The sequence below is a fragment of the Excalfactoria chinensis genome, chromosome 5 (genome assembly GCF_039878825.1).
Source record: "Excalfactoria chinensis isolate bCotChi1 chromosome 5, bCotChi1.hap2, whole genome shotgun sequence".
NCBI classification, from domain to species: domain Eukaryota; kingdom Metazoa; phylum Chordata; class Aves; order Galliformes; family Phasianidae; genus Excalfactoria; species Excalfactoria chinensis.
The window spans coordinates 16,369,724-16,392,532 of NC_092829.1; the positions used below are offsets into that span (position 1 = coordinate 16,369,724).

The following is a 22,809-nucleotide window of genomic DNA, read 5'->3' on the forward strand; positions in this document are numbered from 1 at the left end:
AGTTGTGATAATCAGGCCATAGTGTGTAGTAAACTGATTGCCACTAGTTGGCATGATACTGAAGATGCTGGCTGTTAATACGAAACTTTGTTTATTACTGTATGGGAACTGTTGAGTCATGGCCCAAACCACTGATTGATTGCCTGAAGCAAGGACTAGGTCAGCTGTGGAAGCACAGGTGAAACAAATTCTGATGAGTGACCAGAAGGGGTGGAGCCTGGCTGCACCTATCCTAGACCCCCCTATTTAAGGGCTGACTGCCACTGAGGACTGCATGTTTTGGAAAGAGGTCTTCTTGTGTGGAGCTTTTCACTGTGAGCCAAAATCTTTAGCAATGGGTGAGCATTTCTTCTCTGTTTGTTCCTTTTTTAATTTCATTGCAATACTCTTTCAACTGTACTTTGTTAACAGTACAATTGTCAGCAGAGCCCATGCTGTTGTCAAAGAGTAGGTAGATTATGAATGTTTTTGTGAGTGTTCTCTTTCTATTTAGCAGTTGTATGCGGTTGTGACAAAGAGGAAATGGTAATAACTAAAGTCTGAGCTATTTTATTCAAGCTAACTAGCTATTTTTAGCGTAAAGGAGAAAGTTAAGCCTGAAGCACAAAGTAAACTTGACTTAACTGAAATATAGCCATTATGGAGAATGCTGCATGCCTCTTTTGTCAGTAATGTTGCATCTTTTCCTGAAAGTGCTGTTCTGAGGTATGTAAGTATGAGGTATGTAGTAAGTAAGTATGTATGAGGTTTAGGGGCTTGAGTTGGGGTGGCAATTAGAGATATTTAGCTTCTAACTATTTTGGAATCCTGAGGAAAATATTGGCAGAAATACTGGGTGAAATGAGAATAAGCTTGAGAACAAGCTAGGAGCGTGGCAAGATGGTGCTGGTGAAAGTGAGTTTGCATTGATAGCAAGTCTGCACCTTCATTTGGTGTCAGTGAACTTTATGTTCTATAGAGTTGAAACATTCTTCATGCTGCATGTCAAGATGCAGAAACACTGCCCAATAGGTTACATCTGAATGAATTATGCCGTGATAAATCTTGAGGTGCTCAAATAATTAAAAAAGCTCCTTTATGCATCTTTAAAATGATTTTCCATTTTCTTGGACAGATTTTTTTTTTTTTTTTTTTTTTTTTTTTTTTTTTTACCACTGTGTAACCTCTTTTAGTTAGGATCTCAGTATAGTGGCTAAATCCCAAAGATACTAAAAACTCTGGCAGATATTCAACCTGTATTTTCTTTTTCAATTTTTACAGATTTTATTATGACTTTCATATTATTTTTAGTCATTTCCAAGACTTGTGGTTTCTGTCTACTTACAGATGTGTTTACTGACTACATTTTTCTGAACTAAAGTTATAACTGAAATAAGGTAAGTGCAGAATGAGTCTTGCTGTTACATAGCAGTGAGCATCTTGTTTGTAAGATGAAATACATCTATACAAAATCAGTAAGAACCTTGAATCATGCTGTTTCCTTGAAATTTGCTTGGACTTTACTGGCTTATTTTGGGTTTAGGGAAGTGACACAATAGAGTAGAGTACAACTGTATACCTTTTGTCTTTGTGAGAAAATAACTGTAAGTCAATTATTACAGAGAAACATTAGTAGTAACATTTGTTTGAACATTTTTTCAACTAGGTTTCCTAATAGAGAAAAGGATCAGCACCTCTGATGTTAATGTATGTCTAATAGCAGAAGAAAATACATTAAAATGGAAGGTCAAACTTCTAAAGTAAATATACTTGCCATACATTAATGTGCTTCAACTGACTAAAAAAAAAAATCACTGCCTTTGGTACAACATAGTTGTATGACACATCTGTACAGGGCTAGTAGATAGGGCATTCTGTTCATCATCTGAAGCAGCAGCTGGAGACAGGAAACAAATCTTTCATATACAAAATCTTACTAGCTTCCCAGATCCCAGAAGCAAATCTGTAAGTAAGTGAAGGAGTGACTTTACAATACTGAGGGACAGGAAAAAAAAAAAAAATAAAAAAAATTTGGGGAACAGACTAGAGCTCTTGGGTTTTTTGGGAAGATAATTACTGACTTCAAAGATAGAAAGATCCCTGACAAGCTTAATTAGAAAGGAAACTACCTCACAGTAACTTGATTTAGTTATCTAATTCTGTTACTGGTACAGGGAGAAAAACTGAGTCTGGAGTTCAGTGTCAAATTACATTTGAATTGGTCTGTGAGGAAGCACAGAGTGTGGTGGAAGAGAGATGAGCATGAAGCATGACTTTCTATCTTTAAGAGAAAACTGGTGGCATCAAAAAGCTTCCTGTTCTTTTTCTGACATAAACAGATAATTTGGTTACTAATTAGTTACTAAGGCTGTTCTGTAAGGCAGAGGCCTTGAAGAACCAAACGATTTGCTACCTTATCACAAGTAAGAATTTGTTGTAAACTGAAAAGGACATTGCCTTGTGCTTTAGAAGCAACTCTTCCTTCTATGTTGTGGCAATTTTTCATTCCCTTTTTCTGTCTCCCTTAATTCTAATGGCAATGTTCAAAAAAACAAAAAAGCATATTCTCAGTGAGAGTTAATGAAATATATATGCAGTGTTAACCACTATATTTGTCTGTCAAGTCAGTGGATTTTGAAGTCCTTTCTTTAAAAATAATAATAAATTAGGTAAATATAAAGGCATTAATATTTAGAAAGTTTGGGTAAATCACAAATACCTCATATGGTTGGTTGGTCTTCTTTTGAAGAAAGGCATCACCTACTGACTATGAAGTTCTTTACTTCCCCTGCAGATTGTCAATACTTCTGAGGATATTTATGTAGGATGTTGTAAGGCTGAGATTAAAGGAAGAGTTAACTTATCTCAAATGTTTTTATTCCTTTCAGTTTCATCCATCCATCTGGGTTTGTGCCAGAAATCTGTCATCCCATGTTCAGGTCTTGGCAAGATGAGAGTATGGCTATGGAACTTGAGTTTGTTATTTAATGGTTGTACTGTTCTTAGCGACACTGATGAAGACAAACAAAACTAATCTTATTTCTCAAAAAGAAATAAATTTCATGCACTCCAAAGTAATGCTGCCAGCCAATACTTCGTGTAAGCTCCAAAGTCATAGGTGTTGCTTTTTCAGAGTTGTCTGATTTGTCCAATTTGGTTGGAAAATTGGAGCAGGAAGGTACCTGCAGAATTTTGCTGTTTTTTTCTTGTCATGAAGACCATCTGTAGAAAATGACCTAACTCAAGTACAATATTTAGAAATGCAATATCTCCAAAATGTGTTTCGCAATACAATTTGTTTTATAAAGTACTACGGCTAATAGCTCACTATTGGAAATAAAGAAATTTCATTGGGATGCAAAGATCACCTAAGAAGCAGGAAGTAGATTTTGCAGTAGTTAGGTACAAGGAGATGACTTAATCACTGAATTATTGCTTTGAAAACATATTAGCTTTCACTTCTGTGTATGGTTAGGCATCAGCCTCTGGCATATTGGTGTTTAAAGTACTTATGATCCTAAATAGTAAAAAATGCTTCTTAAGATATATCTGCTAACAAGTAGGATTGTACAATCAAACTGATATTAAGTGCTGTAAGACAAAGTATTGAGAAGGAATAAACTCCTTTTTTACGCAAGCCACATAGTAGCTTTCATCTAGACCCAGACAGGCTTTTAAAATTAGGCAGGGTCTGTGGTGATAAAACAAGGGAAAATGGTTTCATGCCCAAAGAGGATAGATTTAGGTTTGATATAAGGAAAAAGTCTTTTACACTGGAGGTGGTAAGGTACTGAAATGTGTTGGCTACTGATGTGGTTAATGCCCAGTCCCTAGAGGTTTTCAGTGTGTGTCTGGATAAAGTACTGAGCAACCTGATCTAGCTGTGGATATCCCTGTTCATTGCAGGGGAGTTGAACTAGATGACCTTTCAGGGTTCCTTCCAGCTTGAAGGATTCTGTGGTTCTATGAAGATAATTTCAGGTGGTGGTACACATTGCCACGGCTCCAGTGGAAGGTGACTATTAATTCTTGAATGAGGTTTGTATTTTCCCTTCCTAGGCTTGTCTCCTATCAAGCAACAAGTAACTATAAGAATCAAGCTGGTATGTTTCTATAAATTCACTACTAATTTTTTTTTATTTTTATTTTTCCAGGTATTGCAAGGATAGCAATTTAACATGCATGCATATGGCTAAATTTCTGTCACGGAGTTATCTAGATCAATCTATGTCTGTGATAGGGGCAATAGGCCTGTGGGCCCCCTGGCCCCCCAAGAAACTGGGAAGGGAAAATGGGAAAGTGTTAGGGAGGTGAGAGCTGGGCTCCAGGAAACAAACAGGGCAGCAGCAATGATCTAAAGAGGAAAACTTATTTTACTAACTATGATATCGGAATGCATGATAACACAGCATAATATAATCTAATTGAGATTGAGGATAATAAATCAAGTAAAGTGAGAATTTTCTGAAGGCTGAGAAGCCTACTTTGCAATTGAAGGTGTGTGGCTTGGAAGCACACCTACACCTGCTGCCAGGCAGTGAGAGAGAGCAAGCGTCACTTCCATGATGTATTTCCCTCTTTGACTGTGAGGTCCTCTGGGATGTGTGGTTCTTCTCTGTGCTCCATATGATGTTATGATGTGGAATACCAATAGCAAAAGTTACAAAACTGTGACAATTTCAACAGAAAATAAATAGAAAATTGTGAAGAACGCTGTATTTTAGTTAAGAACAACCTACAAGCACCTTATGTTTGCTTTATCACCTTCATTCTGTGATGAACAATATTGCTAATCTATCATAGTTGATTGGTAAATTTTTATTCGCATTTGCAATTCTGTTTCTTAGCAGGAGCAAAACTGTAATAAATTTTCTTTTGTACCAACTGTTATAAGCTATGTTTAGAAATAAGAGAAATCCCCTGTTGAAAAAGTAGATTTTAAACCTCATGTTTATTTTCTAGTAGCACACTGCAGTCTTATTTAAAAAAACAAAACAAACAACAAAAACACCTTTTTAATTAGAGTAGCTTTTGATCTTCTAATTGCCAGTTGAACAATTTTGCTTTTCACACTCTGGGTTATATCAGTTGATCAGAATTTACTTTTGCTGTTGTGGGAATCTATGTTGCCAAGACCTCTGACAACATTTTACTCTTCAATGGTCTTAATGTTCAGTTTTTGATTCCTGGATGGCTTCCAAAATAACAAAATAACAGCTGTTTTCCTAGTTATAAGCACAGCTTTGAATCAATTAAAGACTATTCTGCCATTTCATCTTTATCTCCAGCAGCTGTATAAGAGAATCAGGCAAAGTTCCTTTACTCCTTAAGAATGTAGTAAATGGTTCATTTGAAATAGCATCTCTACAAAGCAAACTTTTATACCAGAAGTAAAGTGTACTGTCCTTGGGTGGCATCAGGCAGTTAATGATATTGTACAAATACTGTTGTATAGGCTGTTATTCTCTACAGCATTTTATGCAAGGGAGCTTAGTCTAAGCAGGAATGACTTGAAGTGACTTGAGAGTCAAGCTGGAGAGGGACAGATTTAAATAGTGTTTGTCTGCACTGAGTTACTAAAATGTGTGATAGCCATATGAATTTTGATCAAAGGAAGATTAAAGATTAAAAAAAAAAAAAAAAAAGAAATAATTGGTGGCACTGTGTTTTGTATGTACTAAAACAGTCTGCTGGGTCTGGCTGACAAGGAGTTTGCTTTATTCAGAGGATCTCATATTGTACTTCATTACTTTAATGACTACAACATTTTTTTGATAATACAGCAATGTTTAAGTGTGCTTGCACTGCCCCAGTGAGTTCTTTGCTTCTCATTCTGCCTTTTGGTCACTTGGGGTCAGCTGATGAAAAGAATATTCCATGCTGTGTAACATCATGCCCAGCAACAAAACCAAGGATGTAGTTTTAATAGAGTAGCCACTGCTCAGAGGCTGTTTGTGTGTTAATCCTGTGCCACACAATTTCCTTTACATTATTAGTTAGGCTTTGTTCCTTCCTATTCTCCTTTCCCCTTCTTTGTTTTTCTTTTTCTTTTCTTTTTTTTCTTTTCTTTTTTCCTTTTTTTTTTTTTTTTCTTCTTTCAATTAATGTCTTTGTTTTCACTTAAGGTTTTTCTTGCAGGGGTCACCCTACTGAAAAAGAAGTGAACTTAATAAGTAGTTTAGAATAAGAAAATGGTGTCTCAGTGATATGATAAACTGAACAAGGGAATATGAAATTATTAAACACAGATTCTGAGGGAGAAAAACAAATAATGTACTTTTATGATAAAGAAAGCAATAGGCTGAAAATATAAAATAAGAAAGCTTCTTGTACATTTATTTCTAGATAATGTACAACAATCTTGCTGAATTATAGTCTTTGTCCTCTTTCTGTTCAGTATTGTTGAAAGAATAACTGTACCCTTCCAAAAATAGTTGCATGCCTTTGTGCATACGTATAGTGCTTCACTTTTTTGCTGCCTAGAATGTTTTTTTTCTTTGCAAATTCATAATGGGATTCTTTTATCGTAGTAAGTAGGTGGTCTGGAAGGAGATGTAAAAACCAGTCCCTCTTGCTGAAGGAAATGATGAGTTAAATGGAAATGTCAAACCTAAATTAATAGGAAACTATCTTACTCTACCAGTAAAGAACAAATCAATTAGTAATTGTTATAAATATTTTTCAGCTTAGTAAAGAAAACTGGTAAAATATTTTTTTTCTGTAATAAGAGCAATACACTTCAATAAATTTATTTACCTCATACTTCATCTTTGTATTACATAACCTGAGTATTAGAAAAATTAATACTGGATAAAACAAATATTAAGAAATTTAGGTCCAATCTTTAATTTTTTTTCCTCCAGGTTCACAGTTAATCTGAAGTATCATCTTTTTTGCAACACAATTCTGAAGGAAAATAACTGTTAATGTTTACTCATGTATTGTACAGAGCCCTTTCAATGTGCACAGGTAATTCACAGTTTTGTTCTGATTTGACTTCATGTGACTTTTTTTGAGACAGAGAATAAATTAATCTCTAAGAAAACATTACTTTTCTTCAAAGGAATAAAACCAGGATTGAAGGCAAGTGCTTCAGCCTTTAACTGAGTGCATTTATGGTATTCTAAAGAATTTTTACTGTGAGATTATGTGAGAAATCATGTGATAGAGCAGATAACCTGCATTCACTACAGACTGCTGTTTTCTAAAAATGGGCTCTTTAGTCATTCTGAAAATATTTTAGAATTGCTTCTTGAAGACGAAAGCCTTAACAGTTTCACTGGAAAGGTATTATTTTTTCCAGAGAATATTGCAGTAAATATTATTTGAATAAGCTTGTGCCTCTTTTCTTTATAATGCAATCAGAAATTTGATCAGTATTTCTATTTTGTTATTGTATTGTTGTGGCACTCTGCATTAAGTTTATATAATATCTGATTCTTATCACAAATAACCCAAGTATTTGAAAAAAAAGTTGGAATAACTGTAAAACATGCAGTTATTTTAATTTGGATAATTAAGTTTGTCACTTGTGTAAAAAAAAAAAGTGTGTGTATATAAATTCACCTGTAATACAGTGTCTGACACAGATAATACAGTATATTAATGACTTATAAAAACAGCTATATTATGTACTGCTTCTATGGAGGGTGAAAGCAAAGCTTAGGGACTGAAAGAAGAATTAAGAGTAGAAATTTTCTCCCTCACTAGACCTGATGTAATGAAAAAGGTTGAAAGTGAGTTGATTTAGATCTCTGTGATTTGCTACCTTGCAACTAGAGTGTTTAAATGTTAGAATATCTAGAGTCATACTAAGAAACTGAAAAGCTGTGATGAGGAAGAAGTCCATAGTGGATGTATTACTTGTTCAAACATTGCATGAATTCTAATTGGTAACATGAATTTTATGCTGTAGAATATTGTACAATATTGTACATAGTTAGACATAGTCAAAAACAAAGTCTGAACACTGAAGAGATAAATAACACTTGAAAATTTCTTTTCCATTTTCCTTGTGGTTCTTTACATAATTTGTTGTACTGAAAAACTTGCTTTGTTTTTATGCTAACAAAACATGTCTGACTTACTGCTGAATTTAGAGCTCAAGTTGTGTTTCTTACCTTGAGGTTCTGAGCATATATAGTCCTGCCAATTAACATAAAACATGTATGGATATACTGAAAAAGGCAAAGGAGTGCAGTTGGGGACACCACTTGTGTCATGTCTGCTACTGCCTGAATTATTTCTGATAGGGAAGCATCTGGTAGTTGCTATGCAACTATAATGTCAGGGTTTTCTCTTACTTCAATTTGTGCATGTTAACACAAAATTCAATTGATTACCCTTTTCTGCCTTACCAAAAAAACAAACAAACTCCAGCATAGAAATATAATTTTATCAAATAGGAGTGTGTTAACTTCACTCAGTTAAAATTCCTGAGTCACTGATGCTTCTGAATTGTAAGCCCTCAAGGAATTTAGTAAGAGACCTTTTCTAAGATAAAAATATCTTGCTGAGGAAAAAAACCAAAGACCCTTCTGTGTTCTTACTCACTGGGAGTAAGAAAATGCTTAGTGTGAGTTATTATAGCTCTTAATCAGATGATGGTTCCCCAGTTGCACAGTCTTAGGCAAGAGACGCTTCTTCTTAGAATGAAATAATTTTCAAATCATAAGCCACCACAACTCTATCAGGCTGGACAGAAAGAAACTCAAGCTTCTTTTTCTACTCTATTATTATGTATAACAGTCAAAACTCCACTCCTTGCTGCTTGTGTGTGGAAACTCCGAAGACTTGAGCTGCTGCAGAATAAAGATGTACTGTGATGCCCTGCTGTAGGTGATGCTAAATATTCTCTGCTTTAATGATTGTCTGACTGAGCTGTACAGAGAACCAGCTCAGGAAATCTGCTAGAGACTGGAAATTCACTGCACTTGGTCTTGCCTCTGTGATGTATGTTTTGATCTTTGCTCTTTTAAGGGGCCCAGTGTGAGCGGGCTTTTTCTACAGAGTTAAAGAAACAAAACTTAGGGAATTTGGACCTGCAGAGAGAAGTAAAAGAGTAAAATCTGCTATCTTGGATATAAGTCTGAGAATCAGGAGACCTGAGTTTCACTGCTGGTTCTGCTTTTGAAATTATACCTGCTTGCCAGACATAGTTACATACAGCCTGAGCAAAGCTGAAGCAATTCTTGTGAAAATGTTTTGGACAACTTATCTATTAATTTTGATTTGAGCAAAAACCTACCCTGACCTAATGATTAATGGGCACCTAAAAACAATGAAAGTACCAGTTTTCTTTGCACAACATGAAGAGAATGGGCATTGCTGTGGTAGTGGAGCCAAATGCGAGGTACAAAATGCAGCCTTGAGGGTTGCCTAAGTAGTGTGTTGTAGATGCGTCACGGTGGTCCTTTTGGCCCTAGCGAGGGTCTCGCTAGCACCTGGGCAAGTATGGGGTTTGGATTATAATTGTGCACGGCAACAGTAGTGTGTCCTGATTAATAGCTTTTTTGGGCTGAACTCAAGAAAAGGAGTTTCTTCTGATTCTTCAGGTTATGTTATGGCTACTTTTAACTTCTGTTTGAAAGTGGGGTATTATGACTGCCCTCATCAGACGAATTCATTGGTACAAGATGGAGGAAGATTTGTGATGTATGAGTGAAGGGTTGCTTGCCCTTTATATTGGATTACCGAACTCTTGTTTGCAATATAGTTGATACTCAAAGCCATGATGCAGATCATATCTTTTGTGGCAAACATTATTTTTGGTAGAGATTTATGTGTAGATTTTGAGTACACATTACAGGTTAGAGAAATGGCAAAAGCTGGCAGAAGTCTTTCTGTTCTTTGGGGGATAAAAAGCAAACAAACTACCACCAAACACAAGCCTCACCACCTCCCTCCAACCCCCATGCTCCACCCCAAAATAAAACAAAAAATGAAAAAAATAAAGTATCAATGTGTAACATACAACACTGAGAACTTAAAAATCCCCCGAGGGAAATACATTTGTTTACAGCTGGATCTCATTTTGACTTCCACAGAATATCAATATAATTCCGGATCACACTTATTTTGCACACCCAGTAAATGTCAAGACATTCAAAGTTATGCTGTTTTGTAGCCACTTGTAGCCATTTATCAAGATAATTCACTTTCAGACCACCCTGCCCTCCATTTGTGCCTGAGTTTTCTCATTCAGATGAGGAAACCTGTCTTTACCAACATACTTTACCTCCCAGCGAGTTGCAGTTCATTCACTAACATTTGGAAAGACTAGAGGGACTATTTAATAAATGCACTGTAGGACGAAATCTTAATTGTTGTTATATGGCTAAGAGTTTAATTATTCTCTCTGCTACCTGAGAGCTACAGAGTTAAATTTAAAAGACTTCCATAATTCCACTGAGGATATGTCATTTATAGTTCAGTACAGTATAATTTTTCATTCAGTGATCTTTCTTTCTTATTTAAATGTAGTTTTCTTTAATTTAGATTTTCCTGAAAACAGCCATATTGCTACAAGCATAAATTTAGGTTGATGAACATTAATGATGTCAGTTCACAGCTGTTCTTAACTTAAACAGTTACCACTCATTCTCTATGATCAACATTTTAAGTGCCTAAACTATTCAATTAGAAATGCAAAGCACTTTCTTCTGTTACTGCTGTTAAAATCAGGCATGAGCTTAAGCATCTGTAACATTTGTGTTACAAAAAAATATGACTGAAGCTGTTGATTCATTAACCAAGTTGGTCTGTGTTTGATGAAAGCTTTGAAAATTTGTAGCACTGCAATTGTATTTAATAAACCATTGAAATTAATGCAACATTAATTACTGATTCTCTGAACATTCTAACATATGTTGCTATTAATTGCATCCATTATCACAAAATAAACATATCTTTATAAAAACAAATGATGCTTCATCTTAATATTCCTGATTTTGATATCCTCCATCACAGCTGTTGCTACTTCTGTTTTTGTGTTTTTGCTATAAAAAGCCACCTGTTATAGTAGGTGGTTTTATTCTTAGGAGAAAAAAAAGTACTAAAGAAGCCAAAATTGAATGGTCTTTTTAGCTCTTGAATAATTTACTAATATCTGAATAATTTACTGAATTCTCTTTAAGATTTTTGCAAGAAATACACTGAAATACTTTGATTTTTTTCTTGTATTTGAATATGCCTTAAAGCAAAGTATAATGTTGTACAAGAATTGTAAAATAATATGCTTCTTTTCAGTCTAAAATAAGTCACTAATACTAGTTTTTTCTGCTATAGTTGGATTTGTAATCATGTTTTTAACTTGTTATGTGTACAAAAATCGTTTGACAAGTTGTGAGAAGAATACTGCTTAAGATAATACTTCTCATTTTGTTCTTTGGACAAGAATTCACACTTTAGTAAGCCCCAGATACTTGCTTCAAAGGGGCTGTATAAATAACAGGGAAAGTAATTTTGGATTAGCTTTTGCTTTGGCGTAATGAATGAATGCTGCCTACCCTATAAACCTGCTATTTCTAAGCCAGCATTTTCTATGGTGAAAATCTTTCATCAGAGAGAACAGCATGACTTTCAAAGTGTCAGTTTCCTTTCAAATGTGCCTCATTATAAATGGCACTGTAAGAGTATATTGATTCTTTTTCAGATTCATTGCCTTTCAGTTTAGATATCCTCAATTACACTCAGAAAGGTTTCTTTCTGTGGGGGTAGTTAATCTTAAAATTTTCATCTTTTCAGGTGGAATTTGCTTTGTGTAATTTTTAAGTTTTCTGTTTCATATCATCAGTGTCAAAGATCCAGTTTGACCAAATGTGGTATTGAGTCGTTCTATTGTTATTAACTTCTCTCCACAAATTTATTAAATAGTTGTATTGAACTGTGAAATTTTTCACAATGAAAATGTAATTAGCACCTCTTTTGCTGATGTGCTGGTTGTTAGCTAGAGTGAAACTTCAGCATTATCTGTAGCTAAGTCTTTGAAATTGATACACAGATAAATGTAATTTATGATGCTTTAGTTTCAGGTGGTTCCCAGAACCAGCATGTGCAGCCCTGAATTAAGCATTTAAGCTTCATGTTTATGGGAAGAGTCAGGCACTTAGATGGGATTCACAGAAGTTTACGCTGAGAAGGTCCATGTATGTTAGGTATTTTGAAATGTGAAGTGCAGGTGTTTAGCTTTCTGATCAGACAAGGTGGCTTCTTATGAAACAAGGATACAAATACAAAACAGAGATATCAGTACTTGCCTCTTTAGAGACTACAAGTAGAGTCAGGTTTCACTTAGAATTGGAAGCAAGACTTGTGTCTGTTCCATTTCCTTTAGCATTTAATGAGTATACTGTAAATATTTTTTGAAGCAAACATTTTTGTACATATTGGAAGGTTTTGCTTGTTTGTTTGTTTTTTTGTTGTTGGTGGTGTTTTTTTTTTTGTTTTTTTTTTTTGTTTTTTTATTCTGGATAATAAATCCAATAAATATGTTGGTGAATAATTTTCTTAAAAGCTATTGTTATTTCCATAAAAATGTGTTGTTTTCATGTCTTACAGCCCTCCTTCATTCACACACAAAGTCTGCTCATCTTCTTTTTCAGAAGAAGGCTGTCATGGCCTAGCTCACTGTTCTGGACTTTGATATTTGATCAAACTGACCCATTCTGTGCTGTCTTTCTCCCTCCACATCTAATGTGTATTTTACGTCCTCAAGATCTGCAGCTTACAGACAAAAGCACTGGTAATATTGTTGTACTTTTGTTCAATAGCACACCAATTACAGTAGTCATTCAGGTACTTAATTTCAATGCCATCCTCAATCTAGTTTAAAATGAAGAGAAAAGTACTCAAATCAGCTTTTTCTACATGGAGCTTAAATGTCCTTTTCCTGTTATAAGTAATCAGTACGATTTTAAATATATAAAAGTCAAAGAGTCGGTAAGTGAGAAAGAGCTATAAATCTGTTGCAGGCTACTGTGCTCTCTCATTGGGCTGAGTAGAGTGGTTTGCTCTAACCCTTGCTTCCAGGACTGTTTTATATACTTTATGTTAAGCAATCACTGGCTTTACCTCTGAAACTGGTTATGGTGCTGTGATAAATTCCAAGGACTTCTGTCTCTCTTTGGAGTCTGGAATTCTTCTGCATGAAATTATGGCTCTCATTGAGCTTGTCATCTAGCTCAGTGTGTCTTGAAATCTCCCTAAAGCCCTAGGTCTTCAAGGAGAGCTCCGAAGCATTTATGCCATGCTATAGTGGTCTCATGTCCCTTAATTTTTTACTGGCCTCTGCCAGTGTGGTGGGGAGGTGCTTTCTAAAGAGAAGAAGAGATGAATCCTCATCCTTTCATGTTCAGATATATGTACATTGTGCTTTCATTTTGCTTTCATCGCTGTGTGTCAGATAAGATTTTAATGAAACTTCCAAACCTAGTCATTCAGGGAACATGGGCACTTTGGGGACTTTGATATAAGGATTAAAATGAGTGTTGTTGAGATGAAAGCTATTCTGAGGGGATCTGCAAAAAATAGTATTCCTAAGAATTTAGGCATTTTTATATTCAGTGAAAGACTTAAAGTTCTCTTATTTTAATGATTTAGGCATCTTTTTAATTTCAGCTCTTTCAAGGTATATAGTTGTCAAGTGATTCCTTGAGCTCTGCATAAAAAAAATCTGACTTAAGAATTCTGACCGTTCCCTTTTACTCCCAGCTCTCTTTTTTAATGCTCTGTTTTATTGTGTTTACAATAACATTAAAAGGACTGCTTTGTTTACTGTAAGATATTGTTTTTCATAATGATTTATGTTTTTGAATTATGTTCTCTTTGGGAAGGAGAGCCAAACTAAAGGAATAAAGTGGATGTTAAGCTGCTGACAATTCCAGAAGCTTTGTGAGTAATTTGGAGCCCAAATCTATGTGTTATGAATATATTTTTAATCTTAATGAATATTTTTCAACGTGGGGAAAAAAAAGGAAGACAACAACCAAAAAACAAACAAACAAACAAAAAAAACCACAGCTTGAATCAATATGGTGAGACTGTTAATATTTATTACTACCTGAAGTTTATAAATAGGTGCATAAATAGTTCCTTAGTTCAGTTAAATGTCACTTCAGGTAAACTTTGTTTTAAAGAAAATTTTCTAAGCTTTGTAGAATAGTAATGAAAGTATTATTATTGGAGACATTTAAAATCAGGAGACAAAGACTTCAAAATGTTCCCTGATATAAATTATACATTGGTAAGTAGATACAGGATGAAATAATGTGTCTTTTCCTTTCTCTGATGTGTCAGATCCTGTGATTCAAGTATTTTTTTTTTACCAAGTTGACTAATTTAATCAACAACTATTATGTGCATGTATCAAATGCAGCCTTTTAATTGGGGCCTAATAAGTCATTCTGTTACAATATTAAGAACAACTTGTTTGCTATGAGAAACAGTAAATGACTATTCACGGTAGGCATAGACAGCAAAGCTATTATGTAATTAACTCAAAATTATAGCTCACTGAAAGCATAGGTATTTTGGTGCATCCCAAGACACTTCATTTTAACTGAAAAACATAATAATTGAATCAGATATCAGTTACCTAAAGTGATCTGCTGTTACTCTCTATGTACATTAAGTGATGTTCCACTGGATGCATCAGATTTGTTATGCAGAGATTAAATGGTGAGATAATTTATTTTAATGGAACTAGAGTCAATTTATGGTGGACTGGGCTTTGAATTAATGTGCTTCTGTTTTTTTGTTTGTTTGTTTGTTTTTCTAATTATTATTTGTTTTCTTATTTGTTGAAATTGTCTTCACAAATTATAGTTCTTGGATTACCATAGTACTCCTGAGTCCTGTCATTGCTTGCCTAAGTGGTTCTTACCTTCTGGATCTTAGATAATATATTCTGTTACAAGTTAATGTTGAAATTTGGAAACAACTGAACAGTAGAAAATATTCAAAGTAACTAGATAGTGTACATAGTTGTATTTAAACATTTCTAGAAGTAATAGCCGTATATATATATACAGAGATAAATCTATACGCATATACACACACATTTATAGTGTAGATACATATTTGAAACTGTTGCTTTGGACTTTGCCTTGAGAATATTTATGTTGTTTTCTTTTTGCATTTCTGCTGCAGTCATGTGCAGGAACTCTGTTAACTGTGAGTTAAAAGCACAAAGTCATTTAATCTTAACTTTACAGACAAGTCAAAGTAAAGATTTTGTTCTTTAGTTTTGTTTGTTTGTTTGTTTTCCCTCCGCTTTTCAGAAATAAACACTTATTTAACACTTATTTCTTCTGCCTTGTTTTAGGGCATGAAGATATTTTACCTATCATTTCAGTTTACTTTAAAATTCGACTTTTCCTTGACACGAGCAATTATTTTTCACTACTTTGATTTTAAGGTATTTTTAATATTATTATTTTACTCATGTGTAACTAAGCATTTCATAAAGAATGGAGTAATATTTCAGTATTTGAATTTATAGGCTAAAGTTTTAGATAATCCACATTTAATTGGTCATCTTAGAAGCAGTTATTTGTGCATACATATATTGGGCCAAGGCCTGGATTTCCTGTATTTTAGCTGCCAGAAGATGATGTGGAGATAAACAACATCAGTGTTATAAATTATAGAATAAAACATTAGTAATGGGATTTACTTAGTCATCAAATTAGCAGAGAGGCGAAGAATATTGTGCAGTACTGGTTTGTTAAATACGAAACTTTACCCTCTGTAGGTAAAGGTAACCCCTCTGTAGGTAAGTAACCCCTCGGTAGGGTTACTTACCCTATGTAAGTATAAAGTGTGTGCTATCTACTAAAATATGTTATATCTTACAAATCAAGTGTGCATTGTGGAATGCACAAAATACAAGTGGAGCATTCTGTATCTGTATATTCTGTACTAAGGCTCAATAAATATCTAATCGTACTAGCTTATAACACAGTTAACCCAGTCACTGCACACATCTTTCTAGGATGTAAACGGGGTTCAGTTAGTGAAGGTACTGTTTGAACAAAGGGGACCAAAGTGATTCCTCCTTTGCATTTTCTCTTTTTTGTTTTTACAGACAGTGGGGAGGATCTCGTTTGAGTTATGTTTACACCTTCTGTAGATTAGGTATCTTTATTATGATGTTATGTTAGCTTTCCAAATGTCCTTGCTAACATACACATTAGCACATAGCTGTTGTGCGTTTGATTCACTCCTTTGAATCTCTTGCTAAGATTCTTGAAAGTGAATATCTTTCCATCTGTTTATAGCTTTAAGATCTAATTATTCAGAGAAACGTGAAGCCTGTAGGAAGAGGTAATGTCGATTATTATGCAAACTGATACAGCTGGGAAGGAAAAAAAAAAAAAAAAAAAAAAAAGCACTGTTTTCAATACACTGGCCTTTCTTCTAAACTAAGGAAAAACAACGTATAAGGTAGTATTGCTTCAAAAGGAGAAAACTGCTTTCTTCTTGTTTGGGATTGTGATAAGTTGTTTCTTACGCATTCAAAGAACAAATCAAACAGACCATCAGGGAAGCTCAAACTTTTGTACCTGTATTAAGTATTTTAAGTACGCCATTATTAGTTCTATAAAAGCCATCAGTGAAAACAAAATGAAGTTAATATCCGAATCCTTAGAAAGTTCTGGGGAGGGTGGCCCAACCCTAAATGAGCTGTTAAGTGTGGGCTAGCCAGCTGTATCCCATTAGCTGTCTCAGCTGCAGGAGATGTGAGGAGCGGGTAAATCAGATGTGGAGAGCTTGTTTTTGTCTTGTTTTGGATTTCACATGGAAGAGAAGGCTGAGAAGTGGTGGTGAACTGCAGGTGAGCTGTCTGTGTATATGCTTGTGATGGATATGCTGTGTAATGGAAAAGTACAAAATAGTGTTTTGTAAGAAGGAGTTCTTGTGAGTTGTCAATTCTAAAGTTAAAATTGTGTTGGAAGTCACAGGGCTAACTGCCTCAGGTACTAAGAAGTCTGAACTCATCCCCTTTTGTAGAGTGTCCTGAGAGCTTTATATTGACTGTGTTGAGGAAATTTAGATATGTAAATTATTTGTATTGAGCATTAAAGTTTTCAGATGAAACTGTTCTCAAAGAGTAGAAAGTGCATGTAATTATTTTTTTTTTCTTTAGTTTACTGAAGTTTACAGTATATATGATTATTCATGCTTTTCTTTCCAAATCGTTACCTTTCACTTAAGAACTTTAACACATTTGAAATCAAACTATGACCTGAAATTCATCAGTAATTTTAATGATAGGGATAGTAATGTAACAAAACCAGTCTAGGCAGTTCTGGGGGTGAGTGCAGAAAACAAAGATGGTTTTCCTTTTCTTTTCCTCCTATCCAACTGGGATTTATATTGCTGAAGAGTCAAAACTCTTCACTATACTTTAGGTTACATTATTACCTTAAGAATGTGCTCAAGACAAGTCAGGTGGACTTCTGCAGCAAACAATAGCTTTATTCTTGGTAATAAATCAGAGTGGCAAATTGATAATAGTTTAGCAAATATATTAATGTGTGCATATGTTAGTGAACAATGTAGTATTTATTGATATAAATATATCAGTGTCTCATATATATCTCCCCACATGCATGTGTTGTATATATGTGTTTACACACACAGACATAATATGTATCATAACATATATCTTCAGTATTGACAACTTCCTTTTAAAGAGGCTGTAAATGGAAAAAGATCAAATTCCCCGCTGTCCCTAGGTATTTCCTACCACCTTGCAAGGACAGTACAGAAATGTCGAGAACTGAATTTCCAGGCTTGAATTATTGTTTATCCTGTGCTCCAAAGTATTTGTATGTGACTTTGCTTTTGAAATTGATGTTGATTTCCTTCCGTTAAAAGATTTGGGGTTAATCTGTTCACAAACTTTTTATTTATTTATTTATTTATTTAATGTTAGGATTCTATTTTCATAGCTATGTGGGGTCTCCATGATTATTGTTTGCAGTTCTCAGAATCTCTAAATTAAATCAAGCATACTAAATCTGCCTTGCAACTGGCCTCTTGATTTTTGCCATGGAAACAAGTGGCAGAGTTATAAAATGAAGTGCCACCTAAGTTGTAAAAAACAGAGAAACAGAACCCAGATGGTCATAGCCTCTGAAGTTAGCATCCTTAATATTCTTATTTGGACAAAGAAAAAGACTCAGTGAAGTTTTAAAGAGTACACTGATATGTTTAGTATGTAAACTAAATTTCTTCTTTCAAGCAAAACATTATAGAAACCACTATGGCAAAAGAAATTGTAGGAAACTGATTTAAAACATAAAATATGTTAAAATATTTTTAAAACATGCAATTTTAAAGATATACATGTGTATGTGTAAAAATATCTCATCTGTGCTCATCTATTTCTTTCATTTGAATCTTAAATCTAACTAGAAAATGACATGTTACACCCATCTTCACTACCATTTTCAACTCTTTCAAAAATTCCATGGGCTTAGAACTGTCAATTTCTACCTTTCAAAACTTTCCTGTCTTAACCTGCATTGGGTCTGTGTTCTATTCCTGTCTTTCTTTGGGATGGTAGTCACAATAGTATTCCTATTCAATCTGATGTGCAAGGAAATGAAGCCCTACAAGTGAAAATTCTCATTTATTTTATTAAATGTTGTTGTGGTGTAGGTTGTTATAATCACACAGCTCTAGTGGTGACTTTGTATAAATGTAGGAGGGTGACAACAATCCTTTGGCTATCAGTTAACTTCTTGGCGAATGAATGTATGTGTGTGTATATATATATACATATATATTATCATTACCATTTCAAAGGGGAAGTAGAGAGCAGACACCTACTTGTTATTTTCTTGAGAGCTCTAAACCATCACACCACCTTCTGCAAGCTGTCAGTCTTAAGAAGTGACTATGCTGAGAATTTCACTAGTCTATCATTGGCTTTACGAAGCAATTTAAATGAAAATCATTAGATTGACGTGCAAGTCACTCATTTTAATTTCATAATGTGATGTATTTTGGTAGTTGTACTGTATTTTTATTTTTGTACTGTGTTTTTATTTTACTTATTTTAATATATATTGATAGAAGTAGGCTTGGGAATATTTAATTCATATTTTATCCTTAAAAAGTTGTTTAAAAATTAACTGTTGCAATGAAAATAGTGTTTCTTTCATACTTTTTAATTCAAGGTATTTAGACTAAATGTTCCTACATTACAAGCTTAGACTGAAAGTACAAGGGACATGTTTTCTTATATAAGGTATTGGTGGTTATCAGCATGTATGGCTTGTTGAGTTTTTGCCAAAGTTGTAGTGACAGTGTTCTTTGAACTTTGGAAAGAGCCCAAAACATACCCTTAAGTGCAGTTGGGAAGCATATGTGGGTACTAGCATTAACTTGTAGAGCATGTGGTGAAAGTAGTGAGCATATTGACACTGACTAAACTTGTTGTCCTTAAGTAGAAATGCAGCCTGTCTTTATAGACAGTGACATTCAGACAGCTAAAAATTATGTTGTGTAGATGTGACAGATGAATGAGTAAATGGTTGTGGGATAAGCAGGAGGACACTCTCGTACATGTCAGAACTTCAGTACCAAGACATTGCAGTTTGCATGAATGAGGATGCAGTCTGGTAGTTTTGCCCTTAGTCACAGTCTGGCTTTCCTGGCAACACATCTGTAGCGTCAGACAGCTCTGGTTTTTCCACCAACAACCATATATTTAAGTTAGGTGTAAAAGATCTAATCCAGCTGTAGAAAGAATGGTTATTTTATTAATGCTGAACAGTGATCCCCATGTTTATAGAAGAATACTGGAAAAAGTATTCAGACTTCTTCCAGTAACAGAGTTAACTGAAGAAATTCATGAGACTACATTATAACGTATGCAATGACTGTCTCGAAGAGCACAGAGCTTTGGACATTCAGTAAAGCTCTTTTTTCTTTTCCCCCCTTGCACACTAAGCCGTACACATAGGTAGAAGTTAGAATCATTTCATTTTCTACTCCTTTTATAGTTATTTTTTAAGTGGATAATTGACTTCGTGATCAAACTTTCTGTATATGTGAATATGAACAGGCAAATCAGTTTCTCTTGAGCTACCATTTTTACATCTCTAAAAATTATTGAGTACACTGAATAATTTCTGCTTAAGTTGGCAGCAGCAAATATCTCAAAATGTATGTATGCATACAAAGTTTGTGAAAATAGACAGCCGGGCAGAGAAATAAGAGCCTAAAAATGTATCAGAGAAGAAATATGTGATATGAGATGCTGAACAACTTGTCTATGCAGTTTGTTCTTATGCTCTGTATTGGAATAGCTTCAGTTAGAAGTTATGGTTTAATAAAGAAATGTGCTTCTTTTCTAACACTTCTAAAGACTGTGGGCTCTTAGAGGTGTACCAAAAAAGACCTCCTGTGTTCACTGAACACTGAAGGTACTGACTTGAAGTCTTAGATGTTGAGAATTATGTTCAACAGCTGGATAAAGATCTGGTTAAAATGAGAAGCTGGTGCAACTTTATGGTGGTAGAAGAAGGTATGGTTTATTTCATGGTTGTATGATCAGATCCTCAGGAATACACAAAAGCATTATGGATTGAATGTGCCTTTGGGAAAATAATGTGATGTCATTATTTGTGACATTCAAATACTGGAAACATCTTAATTTCTGAATGTATATAATTTGAGTGTGTGATTTGGTTCAAAAACCACTGGCAGTAACAGTTGACTCAACTATTAGGAAAATGTAGGTCTGCAAATGTGAATCTGTGACCAAAATTTCAGGAAGAATAGATTGGTTATTATATTATGAAGCCATGAGTTGTAACAGACAGGGAAGGTCTATCAAAGCAAGCATGGTAAACTTCACTACCTCATTAATTTCCATCTGTGTTGCCTGATTAACACTGAATAGGGTAGGGACAAGAGCAGTCCTGTTCCAGAAGGTTACATACTTTCCTATAGGATTGGCAGAAAAGAAAGTCTATAATAAGATGAAATTGCCTGATTCTTTATGTATTATTAGTAAAATAGATGTTAAGACCTACTAAGGCAACAAACCCACAAAATACTAGATGCTTTCATGGCTAAGGACTTTGATGTGATTAATCATGTTTGGTTGGGGAAAAAGTGTTTTCTAGTGTCTTTTTATTAAATGAGTTCCTTATCCCAGAAGGATTTGGTTGATCTGACTACTCTTCTCTGCTCTGTATAATATATGTGTATGACCCATTGCTGCAAGACTCAGTGTGGAAATCAACATGAAAAAGGTGCTCTTATTTGTACTTTGCTTGCCCCTTCAAGCAGTCTCTTTTGTTTCAGTTATTACACTTCAAATTGTTGTTTAGAGGGTTAGAATAATCCCTTCTTTTTGAATATTACACAAAGTAATCTATAAATAACTTCACATACAGTTCACAAAGTTGAGCAAATGGCAAGAGTATGAGTATCTATAAGTATCTATGATCAGTTCTTAAGATGCATTTCTGGACGACAAGGAGCACATTATTTAGTTTTACATCTGAGTTTTTTGCATAGCAATGGATTTTCAACAGCGGTCCTTGGAAAACATATAGCATGGAACTGAGTTGGTCTTGATTATCCTTGTTGGGTCCCTTGTATCTTAAGATACTTTATGATTTTGTGCTAAATGTCCTGTGATTATGGGGAGGAGAGGGAAGCAATAATGACAGTAGCAAAAGCTGGATTTAGGGTAGCAATGGAAAAGAGCAAATTTGTTAGGGGAAGTGTATGAAAAGAGCCTACTGACTAAAGAAGATGTAGGAAAGTTATGTCTACCATGTTTATCAGAGATGGTTATGTCTCAGAACCTGATTGTAACTGGGATGTCCTGCTAAGGAAATGTTATTTAAGCACTGTCCCATAGGATACTGCAGTTATGTAGTGTTCCTATGAAAAGTTACAGGAGGCAGCTCAGTAAAGCAACTTATGGAGTATGTGAAACTTTGTTTTCTATAAACGTACGTGTCTACTTGCATTTAAAAACTGAAATGTGTTGTTGGACGTGAAACTGTGTGTAGGGATAAGTAAAAACATGAATGAAAAAAGGACAGCTTGACAGCTTGCTTACTACTTATATTCTGCTTTTTATCTTCCAAGCATTTAAGAGAGGTAGTCTGAGAAGATTCGCCTTTATTATGGTGACTAAATTTGATATAACTTTGTGTAGCTGGACTATTCTGCCAATCCTGAAATCTTCACCTTGGTAATACTGTGAGTTATGTATTTTTCCAAATCAGTGTTGCCCCTTGATGTAACACATCAAAGCTAACTGTTTCCCACTTTACAGCATTTTGCAAAATTTGAGGCTTTCATACTGGTATATTGCAGAAGAACTTGTTTAATTCTTAGAATACCTTGGTACCTTTAGTGTAGATGACCTTGATTTGATTTTAGTTACAAATGAATTTAATTCTAGGTACAGATGAGACTGCTACCTGTGTGTGTCATGCTTCAAAAGAGTCAGCTGCAGCAAAAGCAAAAATCTTTCATAACTGAAAATGCGGATGGCAATTGGTGACTGTTTCAGTACTCTTTATTAAAGGTCCAAAAAGCCAAACAGAGTCAGTTTAACTCTGAGAGGATGCAAATATTATTATGAATAATAAATGTATATAACAAATGGAAGAGGAAGCTAATAATGTAGATGAAAAACTGAAAACTTCAGAAAACCAATAAAGGAAAGACAGAGGGTGAAATATACAGTTAGCAGAATTAAGAAAAATAAGAGGATTAAATATATAAAAAGATAAATCAATTTTATCAGTATGTTGCTGGATGGAAATAGTAGAATTGATTGTGTGAATG

General features: G+C 34.5%; 1 long non-coding RNA gene across 1 annotated transcript; it reads left to right on the plus strand.

Annotated features, from left to right (window-relative positions):
- The first annotated feature begins 284 nt into the window (after nt 1–284).
- On the plus strand, nt 285–4,854 carry LOC140253270 (uncharacterized). Its single transcript, XR_011903816.1, has 4 exons — nt 285–338; nt 1,327–1,376; nt 3,886–4,017; nt 4,134–4,854. It is a non-coding gene; the product is annotated as an uncharacterized lncRNA (long non-coding RNA).
- Nucleotides 4,855–22,809: the final 17,955 nt, after the last annotated feature.